An 11,675-nucleotide genomic window follows, 5' to 3' on the forward strand; every position below is an offset into this window, starting at 1 on the left:
TGGGTGGGTCAGCTCCTTGATATTATTTTAGGCTGCAAACCAATTCTTTGATGAATTAAAAACAACTGGCCTTGTCTTAGAAATCAGTCTTCATAAAACCAGAAATGTAGTTCTGGAAGCAATTCAAAGTTCACCTATCTTTACCAACCCCCAAACTTGTCCTATTATCTCAAAACGCTTGCAGGTATTATTAAAGATGAGGACATTGAATCAGAATTGATCTAAAAAAGGGAGGAAAAAGTAATTATCCTCGACTTCTGAAAATAGACAAAAATGCCTTAATACTCTGAGGAGAAAAGAGTATCCTTAATACTCTGAGGAGAAAAGAGTATTACATACTTTCTCTGTCTCTTGGAGACATAAATTTTACCATATTTTTCAGTTATAAACATTCAGGAGATGATTAAAATACTTCCCACACATAATCCCCTAAGACTGAAGAGAGAGAGAGAGAGAGAAAGAGAGACAGGGAGAGAAAAAGAGAGGAAGAGAGAAGAAAGAAAGAGAAAGAAAGAAAAGAAAGAAAGAAAGAAAGAAAGAAAGAAAGAAAGAAAGAAAGAAAGAAAGAAGAAAGAAAGAAAGAAGAAAGATAGAAAGAAAGAAAGAAAAAGAAGAAAGAAAGAAAGAAAGAAAGAAAGAAAGAAAGAAAGAAAGAAGAAAGAAAGAAAGAAAGAAAGAGAAAGAAAGAAAGAAGAAAGAAAGAAAGAAAGAAAGAAAGAAAGAAAGAAAAGAAAGAAGAAAGAAAGAAGAAAGAAAGAAAGAAAGAAAGAAAGAAAGAAAGAAAGAAAGAAAGAAAGAAAGAAAGAAAGAAAGAAAGAAGAGGAAGGAAGGAAGGAAGGAAGGAAGGAAGGAAGGAAGGAAGGAAGGAAGGAAGGAAGGAAGGGAGGGAGGGAGGGAGAGAAGGAGGGAGGGGGGAAGGAAGGAGTCTTTAAAATACAAACTTATAAAAGCTTCTGTCCAAAATCTATCCCATAGCCTCCATAATATTACTTGTCAAGGGCATATAGAAATCTTAAAAGTCTTCTCCACAATTTTAATGAAAATCTTTGTCATCTGATCAAATGAACCCAACTTATTCCAATTGACAGAAACACAACTTAGATTCAACTGTTATTTATGAGCTAGTAAGTTTTATATTCTTGTACCTGATTTCATGGCTAAAATTTTACAACAAAGGCCATAGGTCTGTTTTCATCTGTTTGAATATTTATGTATGTCCACAAATGTATGTTAGAAATATGTAATATTTTTCTACCTCCAGACGGGATTGACAAATTAATTTGTTAAAAAACTAACTGAAAAAAAAAAAAAAACTAACTGTAGTTAGTCTAAAGAAAATAAATCATTAGCAAATTAAATGTTTCTAAATTTTCAGAACTCTAATAGAAACTAACCCAAATGCTTTTTGAGTTCTCATGATCTGGGGTAGTCTTTGGTAAATAACAGCTAGTTTAAGTTTGTTGGTTTTTTTAAAGTAGGTATGTCTTCAGAGTTATCAGCATTAAATATAGTACAGACATACAACTTTTATTCTAACTGGATTAATTAGTCAAATAAGTTCATGTTATCTCTGTTAGAAATTCTAATATAGTCAATCTTGCATTTCTCTGAAGATATACCTCTTTTAAAAAGTTGTTATTTTCTGTATTAACTCTGATTCTTTGGATAGTATTCTGCTAAGTTTTGTTTCACTCTTGCCTTTCTTAAAAGTGTGATGACTTTTAACTTTTTACATGAATGTCTATCTGTTAACAAGAGGTTGAGGAGTTGTGAACCATCTATGAAGTTGGAGGGAATAATCATCCTTGTTTATCAGTGTTCCTGCTTCCTGTTCTTCCTGGCTTTGCCAATTACTGGGGCTCTGCCCTATTGATATTACTGATATGCCAAGATTCATCTAGCCAACTGAGCACAATATTATTATGCCCAAATGCTGTCTCTTCATTTTATTTTTTATTTTATTTTATTTAAAATTTTATTTATTTATTCATGAGAGACACAGAGAGAGAGAGAGAGCCAGAGATGTAGGCAGAGGGAGAAGCAGGCTTCTCTCAGGGAACCCAATGTGGGACTCGATTCCGGACTCAGGGATCACACCCTGAGCCAAAGGCAGATGCTCAAGCACTGAGGCACCAGGCATCCCTCTTCATTTTATTTTTTTTAAAGATTTTATTTATTTACTTATTTATTTTAGAGAGAATGGGGAGAGGGGGGAGAAGAGGAGGGAGAGGGAAAATCTCAAGCAGCCTCACTCTGAGTCCTTAACCTGGTAAGGGGCTCAAACTCACAGCCCTGAGATCACGACCTGAGCTGAAACCAAGAGTTGGTTGCTTAATTGACTGAGCCACCCAGGTGTCCCTCTTCATTGTTTTGCTCAATGATATCTCCTTGCTTTCATATTTAGGCTTCTTCCTTCATCAACTTGTTTTTTGTTTCTAAGATTTCTCCTTTCTCAAAAACAAAGTAAACATGACCAACAACAACAAATACAGCAATCAAAGAGCTTCACTGATCAATTCTGTCAACTATTTAACAAGAAATAATATGAATTTCAAGCAAAGTCAAACAAAATAGATGAGGAAAAACTTCCTAATACATTTTGAACTCAGAATAACCATGAAGACTATGAGTCCAGAAATGGACAAAGAAGAAAAATTACAAAAAAATTCATTTATGAACATAAGCTTTGAACACTGAATAAAAGTATTAGAAAATGGAAATGAGCAACATATAAAACTGGTTAATATACAATCACCCATTGTTGGGGTTTTGATACTAATTTTTACTAATTATTCTCACTGAGCCTGCAAGATGTTCTGAATCAGGGTGAGATTTCTTAATAAGTATATAGATCTACCCCTCTTTAGTCCTTACCCCTGGGGAAATATCACAAGATCCAGATCAATTGAGCTAAGTGGCTAATGAGGCGCCCATACATGAGAGATAAGGAAAATGGATTTTTCTCTGTTACTGAGAGAGAGGGAGAGAGTTGTCCCTTTTCCCTTTTGAAAGGGTCTCTTACTCCAATCTTGAAATATGTCAATAAAAGCTCTCTAAGAGCCAAGTGACAGAGATTTCTAGGTACCATGCATCACATCTTCTTGAAATTCAATTTTTTAGAAGAATTTTGAAATTTATTTGAGAATGAGAGACTGCATGAGTTGAGGGGGAAAGAGTCAGAGGGAGCGGGATAAGCAGATTCCCAGTGGGACAGGGAGCCTGATGCAGTGCTCAATCTCAGGACCCTGAGATCATGAGCTGAGCCAGAGTCAGACACTCAACTGACTGAGCGATCCAGGTGCCCTCAATATAAATACCTATAACAATAAGAAGCAATATAAATCTGTTTGAATTAAAAAAATGGATACAAATATTTTTAAACCAGTCCTATTTCCCTAAATATTCCCAGAACAGTGATATTTCACTTTTTCCTATATAATAAATAGGAAAATATCCAAATTCAAGAAAATATTTTAAAGGATATATATTACTAATGTTTACATAACTTGAATTATTCTAGTTTCTGTATTTTATATTCTAGAAAAAAATCTGAGCAATTTTGTTTTTCTAGCACCAGTCACTTCCTTTTTTATTAATTAGATTTGTTGGCTACTAGGTATATCACTTTTATTAATTTAGCTTTGAGCAGAATGATTCTATTTTACTTAATTTTCAGAAAAGGTTTCCAAACGCAAACTTGTGATTTCCATTGGTATATGTCACCTTGTTAAATCTAGCTTTTTTTTCCCCTCTAATGCAGCTACCAAAATAATGTTTAACAACAAATGATTTGTGAAGTCAATTGAAAAATGTTTATGCTATATTAGACAACTTGATGAAAATGCATTAAGCTCATGAGTGTCTAAAGATATGTTAGTGCCTGGAATCTATGTATGGAGATATCCAGGAAAAAATCTTATAGTATAAACTATGCAACGGTGAAAAATCAATACAGCATACCAATATTTTCATAGGATGACACAACCTGGCCATATTAATTTTTACGAAGCAAATATTCTCAAATGAAACAGCATTTCCCCAAACCAATATTTGTTTTTATATAAAATTCAGTTAAATTCAATGAACATTTATTGAATTCTGTAGGTTCAAAATATTGTGATTCATCCTGGTAATGCTAAGAATTTCTCCCTTCTTTACCTTGAACTCAGTGTAATGGAGGACAGAGAAGCTTAGACATGTACTTTCAATGAAATATGATAAATAACACAATAATAGTACTTTTTCTTAATTTTCAGATACCAATTTTTTACTTATAAACAGTTCCTTAAAGAGTGATCAGTTTTCTCCATAGACATCAACAAGAATCTATTTGCCCTGTTTGGTAAAAATAAATTAATTATAGCTTTGTGCAGACATATCCTGCTTAATTACAAGGTTATGTTAGCCAAAACCATTATGATAAGACATTCAGAATTGAGACTTTGTCTCTCTTCATACAAATGTACATATATTATACATACATATCAGGCATATATTATATAATATATATATGCATTACTTGATTTGAAGAGCATAATATAATTTTTAAGATTTTATTTATCTATTCGAGAGAGAGCATGAATGAGAGAGAGCATGAACAGCGGGGAGAGGGGAGAGGGAAAAGCAGACTCTGGGCTGAACAGGGAGACCTACGCAGGGCCCAAGATCCCAGGGCTCCGCATGACTTGAGCCAAAGGCAGACACTTAGGTAACTAAGCCCCCCAGGTGCCCTGAGCACAATATATTTTTTAAATAGTGTGTCTTGATTAGCCATTAAATGCCAACACGTGCTAACTCAAAGTCAACCACAGTTGCACACACCGGTATAAGAAGCTTGTGACATGACTACTAAGAGGTTAGGCTACCTCCTCAAATCAAAACTACTACTAATATTGAGTTAAACATGATAAGGCTACTTCCCTATTTAGAAGATGCGAGGCAAAAATCAATACTTTGCGTACACTATTGTTGAACCATATATTTTGTTGTAAAACATGATATGCTTTAATTTCAAAATATTGCCGATTTCTGAAGTAATTGCACAAGTGTCAGCAATATTTTCAGCTCTGGTGGCCATTCCTTACTTATAGTTATAGAGACCTTCTTGCTGACACTGGGGTCTGGTAGATGGCTCCATATGATTAATTACAGGTAATGCATGAATGATTTAAAATGATACTGAATTAATTGGATAGTATATGTGACTTTTCCGATTCTCTCAGAATTTTAGCCAGGGCCCTAAAAGTTCAAAATAATAAATCCCATATTACCAAAGAATATACCAGGAGATTGTGATAATACTATTGTGACCCCTCTGCTTGTCACTTATTTCCAGAAGTTATGTTTTCAAAGACATTCTTCTGAAAAGGATTCCTTTGGACAGGTAATGCAGGTGCTCTTGGCTCACTTGAGTGCCAAGCGAAAAAGCTGTGAGGAAGCACCCAACAAATGTGATATGTCTATGAGACATATTTGATCTCTCTCTCATATGAAATCTTAAAAGTAAGTTTCTCTGGAATAACCCAGGTAAGCAGACTGGGTCAAACTGAAAATTGTGTGTATATCCAAGATTTGGCTGGTTCACAGATGAGGACATTTGAGGTGGTAGCTGGAATTGATTTGCCTTGAAATAAATCTAAAAGAAGTGTTTGGGAAAACCAGGTAATCCCAACAGAGGAATATTAGAAGTCTCGACTGCCTAAACATCAGGATATTGATAAACCATAAGGGACCAATACAAAGAGGCATTTTTTTTAAACAAGGAACCACAGTTGAGGTTTCTTGATGCTGTAGTTTCTTAACATTTGACACATATTCACAGTCCACTTAAGAGCTAAAAGTAGACATTGCGCCTGAGAGGACATTCTTGCCCATTGAAAACTACATGAGTTAAACAAGACTTTTTGTGCAACTTTCTCCCGGTTCCTTCCCTGTACGAGCCAGAAAGAGCACAGAAATCGGGGAAGATTTAAGAACAAACTGAAAAATAGTAAAAATTCCTTTGCTATTTGCCTAGGCTGAGGCAGCACTGAATTTGGAACCCAGTATAGCTTTGGATTGGATAAAATATAATGTTGCTGATATTCAAATGGATCATAAACTACAACTTGGAACTGATACTATGTCTTAAAACCTGAAAATGACTAAAAACATATTTTCAAGATAACAGTGTGTGAGGGTAAGAAGAGAGTTTGTTTCAGCATGAAAGGAGAGTCACATGAAAAAAGAGACTTCTTCAAAAATTCAAACCAGGAATAGCTCTTTTGAAAACAAATTACATACTCAAATTCAAAAAAAAAACTTATAATATAAATACATAATTTCATTTAATATAAGTTTCTTTTAATATAAATGAATATGTCCTGGATGATTATTTGATAGGAAGCCTTTGGTCTTAATTTTATGTATGGATCTATTGAGCTTCATTTCTTTTCTGGCAATAATATTTTGAAGTTCTCCTTTGGAAAATTTCAATAATATATGTTTTATATATATTGTATATTATGTATTGGCATCTTTATCAGTCTTCCATGATGGGTACTTAAGTTGTTTCCATATCTTGGCTACTATAAATAATGCTTCAGTTTACATGGGAGTGCAGATATGTTTTCAATGTCCTGTTTTCATTTTCTTTGGATATATATCAAAGTGAAATTGCTAGATCAAATGGTAAGGAGTTCAATTTTTATTTTTTTAGAGATACATTTATACTAATTCCCATGGTAGCTGCACCAGTGGCTCTAGCAGTATATGTTTCCCTTTTTTCCATATCTTTGCCAACACTTTTTTAACTCTTGTATTTTTGATGATAGCCATTCTAACATGTGTAAAGTGGTAAATAATTGTGGTTTTGAGTTTCATTTCCCTGATGATCAGTGATGTTGAGCACCTCTTCATGTGTCTGTTGGCCATTTATATGTCATGTTTGGAAAAATGTAGATTCAATTATATTGTCACTTTTTAAACCAGATTTTGTTGTTGTCATTGAGTAGTAAGCATTTTTTAATAAGTTTTGAATGTTAACCCCTTATTAGACAATGATTTTGCAAATATTCCCTCTCATCCCATAGGTTGCCTTTCTATTTTGCTGACTGTTTTATTTACTGTGCAAACTGCAATTTGAAAAATTTTATTATGGGCAAAGATGTTGACTATTGTCAAATGCTTTTTCTACACCTACTGGGATGATTATGTGATTTTTATCTGTCATTTTGTTAATGTGGTATATTATACGGTGATTTGTGGATGTTGGACAATTCTTGCATCCCTGGACTGAATCCCACTAGGTCACATTGTATGATCCTCTCAATGTACCGATGAATTCAGTTTGTTAACCTTGTTTCTTTTTGCAATAGGTATGGTCTATTGTTTTCAGTGCTGATTCTTAAAATGGATGAATAAGTTGAAAATACATGAAAAATGATGTGTATGCAGACATCACCCCCCAATAAAAAAAGGGTAAGCATACAGATGTCTGACATATATACATGCATATATATACATATATATATATATACACACACATACACTCACATTTTCATACTAATTTATCTCTATTTTACATAATAGTATGTGTTATCTGGCTACATTAATAATTATATCTGGTATAAATGTATTTGGGAGCAAACAACTTTCTTTTGGCATACAAATGAGCAGTGAAAGAAGAAAATGTGTTAGTATATAGAATAGGGCTAGCCCAAAACATGTGCTCTGCCAGGGATCAGGTAATATAGTACAGTTGTTGAACAGGGATTGGGAAGCTATTTCAAAAGTTCTTCCTGTTTTGAATGCAAATGTGAAGGAAATAAATAGCAATATTATAAATAAGACTGAATATTTTACCAGAAGTCAAGGAAAAAGCAGAGAAGTAAAGTGGGAAAATGAGAGACCAATGGGATGGGGTCCTGCCTTCTTTATCACTTAATTGCATTAAGTACCCAAATGTGGAAATTATACCAAGAGTTTGCTCATTTACCATTGTTTTATTTGACTAATGTACTCTTTCAAGATGTGGAAAAGTCTGACTTTGTTTAGAAAATTCTCTCTTTAAAAAAAAAATTATTAATTTTAGAGAAGGAGAGAGAGGTGGGAGGGGTGGAGGGAGAGAGAATCCTAAAACAGATTCCTGGCCACGAGCTCATCCCTATGCAGGGTTTGATTCCAGGACCCTGAGATCATGACATGGACCGAAATCAAGAATTGGATACTTTAACCAACTGAGCTACTTAGGTGCCGCAGAAATGTAATTATTTCTCTGAAAAACTTCATCAGTAGAGATTATATATAAATAAAAATAAGCAACTGATGAAATGGTCTTTCTTTTTTAAAAGCCCATATATTCACTGAGTCAAGTATTAGAAGTGAGCATTCACTTGTTAAATTACCTAATAGGGATGATCCTTTATTTTCCAATTCTTCAGTAACCAATGATCTTTACTTAATACAGCAAGTGAACTGACAGAAAAATAACACTGAGATATCAATAACAACAGAACTTTTTTGTATGCAGCTTTGAAAAAAAGAAGTAAAAGAAAAAAATAAAAAACGTTTCTCATTTTTAGACACTATTTTCAATTACATATTTCTTCAGGCCTAATAAGAATCCTAACAATTAAAACAAGTGCTATTTTGTTTTCATTAACTTGAAATTGATATTTACCATTATTTCAAATCATGTTTAATTTGCTTTTTCAAAAAAAAAATTTGCTTTTTCAAGATCTAAAACATTAAATGAATATGTGAAAAAGAAAAATTAAGTAGAAAACAAAATGGTCATTGAAGTAATTGGCATAAATTTGTTGAATAATGTCTTATATTTGGTCATTATTTTCTGGTTCTACACACTTTGCTCTCCTAAACTCCATTTGCAATGAACTCAGCTATAAAATTGGTCAGATTGTCAGTGGTAATATTAGATATGTATAGCAGTGTCTGTTGCTTTTTGGGAGTTATAGCTGGGCTTGTCTTCATAGGTGCATGTGTATATCTGTCATTTATTGAACAACTCTACCATACATACCACACATACACTTGTTATTTTTCTACATTGTTACATATTATACTATAGTATAGAAACTATTTTTAAAAGAATTAGTAAGTATAAAATCTATGTAGCAGAAGAATTAAGTATCTCATAAGGGGATCATGTCACATGACATTATTCCACAGAGATGAGTGATTTATATAAATTTAAGACAAGACAAAAAATAGTTTTGGGAGTGTAAATGGTCACATAACTTTGAAACATTTCAGGTAAATTGCCACTCAGTAAAACATTAATCACATATAACAAATGAAAACCTCAGGGGGAAATGTTTTGATTGACAAAGAACTGTAGTTTGCCTTAGAGACTATGTTTGTCTTTTAGTATTTCACACAAGAACCTATTCTTAAACCAGGGAGCAAAAAAACAAAACAAAACAAAAACAAAATTTTTAAAAAAGGCAAAAAGAGCTACTTCTAAAAGTAAAATTTAAAACTATTTATATATAATCATAGTTGGAAAAATAAGTGGAAATCAGTATGTGATTTCAGATGATTGAACATCTATAACAAAGAATTATTGCCATTTTTCTGGTAAATTCATTTTACAACTGAACTAGAAAGCAAGCAGATATACATTTTTTAAAATATGACTTTAAAAAGGTCTATGTTTGTGATGCCTGGGTGGCTCAGTGGTTGAGCATCTGCCTTTGGCTCAGGGTGTGATCCCAGGGTCCGGAATCCAGTCCTACATTGGGCTCCCTGCAGAGAGCCTGCTTCTCCCTCTGCCTGTTTCTCTCTCTCTCTCTCTCTCTCTCTCATGAATAAATAAATTATTTAAAAATAATAAAAAATAAAAAATATCTATGTTTGAGTAACTATAAAAAAACCTGAATTACCTATAAAAGGAATCTAAAAAATTTTACTTTTAAAAATTGCAGAACTAGGGGATCCCTGGGTAGCGCAGCGGTTTGGCGCCTGCCTTTGGCCCAGGGCGCGATCCTGGAGACCCGGGATCAAATCCCACATCGGGCTCCCGGTGCATGGAGCCTGCTTCTCCCTCTGTCTGTGTCTCTGCGCCCCTCTCTCTCTCTCTGTGACTATCATAAATAAATAAATAAAAAATTAAAAAAAAATTAAAATTGCAGAACTAGACAAAGACGGAGCAGAAGCCGGGCACAGGCAGTGGACATGGTCCCGCCAAGAGCCGAGGATGGCAGTGAACTTATACTCAACGTCTGTCACCAGTGTTAACCTAAGTCAACATGATATGCTGGCCTGGATCAATGAGTCTCTGCAGCTGAATCTGACAAAGATTGAACAGTTGTGCTCAGGAGCTGCCTATTGTCAGTTCATGGACATGCTATTCCCTGGCTCCACTGCCTTGAAGAAAGTGAAATTCCAGGCTAAACTAGAGCATGAATACATCCAGAACCTCAAAATACTACAAGCAGGTTTTAAGAGAATGGGTGTTGACAAAATAAGTCCTGTGGACAAATTAGTAAAAGGAAAGTTTCAGGACAATTTTGAATTTGTTCAGTGGTTCAAGAAGTTTTTTGATGCAAACTATGATGGAAAAGACTGTGACCCTGTAGCTGCCAGACAAGGTCAAGACACTGCAGTGGCTCCCTCCCTTGTTGCTCCAGCTCTGAACAACCCGAAGAAACCTCTCAGCTCTAGCAGTGCAGCTCCCCAGAGGCCCATTGCAACACACAGAACTACTGCAACCCTAAAGGCTGGCCCGGGTGTGGTGCGAAAGAATCCTAGTGTGGGCAACGGGATGATGAAGCAGCTGAATTGATGCAGCAGGTGAATGTATGGAAACTTACCGTCCAAGACTTGGAGAAAGAGAGAGATTTCTACTTTAGAAAGCTAAAAAACATTGAATTGATTTGCCAGGAGAACGAAGGGGAAAACAACCCTGTATTTTTATTTTTTATTTATTTTTTTATTTTTTTATTGGAGTTCAATTTGCCAACATATAGCATAACATCCAGCGCTCATCCCATCAAGTGCCCCCCTCAGTACCCGTCCTGTATTGCAGATGATCCTGGACATTCTCTATGCCACAGATGAAGGCTTTGTGATACCTGATGAAAGGGGGGCCCACAGGAGGAACAAGAAGTGTATTAGCAGACTGGACCAGCAGAGCAACATCTGAATTCTTCATTCCAAATCATGTGCTTGACTGTAAAATACCCCCTTTTATTATTCTTAGAGGACTCACTGGTTTCTTTTCATGAGCAAACAGTACCTCTTCTTAAAGTGCACTTTGCAGAAGTTTCACCCCTTTTCCAATGAGTTTGATTAGGAGCTTTAACCCTGTAGCAGAGCAGTATTAACTTCTAGTTGGGTCACCTGGGGAACAGAGAAGCTGACCAGGGGGCTCACTGTGTGGATGCTCGTAACACTCGCTGCTAGAGAAGGTGCTTCTAGGTATATACTGAGGTGCAGTCCTCAGTAGAGAAATGTAAAGACTGATTTGAATTTTAAGCTAATGTGAAATCTTGGCAGAGAACTTTTTAATAAATAAATGCCTTAAGAGTTTTTAAAAAAATAAAAATAAAAATTGCAAAAATTAACTCTGTAATATTAAGTCCCTTATAACAAAAACAGGCAATTTGAGACACAGTATACTTTAAGAAACATCTTTGTAGGTCATGTTTACTGAATATAAAGTATTGAACACACCA

General features: G+C 34.7%; 1 pseudogene; it reads left to right on the plus strand.

Annotated features, from left to right (window-relative positions):
• Positions 1–10,195: 10,195 nt before the first annotated feature.
• LOC140612045 (microtubule-associated protein RP/EB family member 1-like) lies at positions 10,196–11,115 on the plus strand (annotated as a pseudogene).
• Positions 11,116–11,675: the final 560 nt, after the last annotated feature.

This window comes from Canis lupus, chromosome 20, assembly GCF_048164855.1.
Source record: "Canis lupus baileyi chromosome 20, mCanLup2.hap1, whole genome shotgun sequence".
NCBI classification, from domain to species: Eukaryota; Metazoa; Chordata; class Mammalia; order Carnivora; family Canidae; genus Canis; species Canis lupus.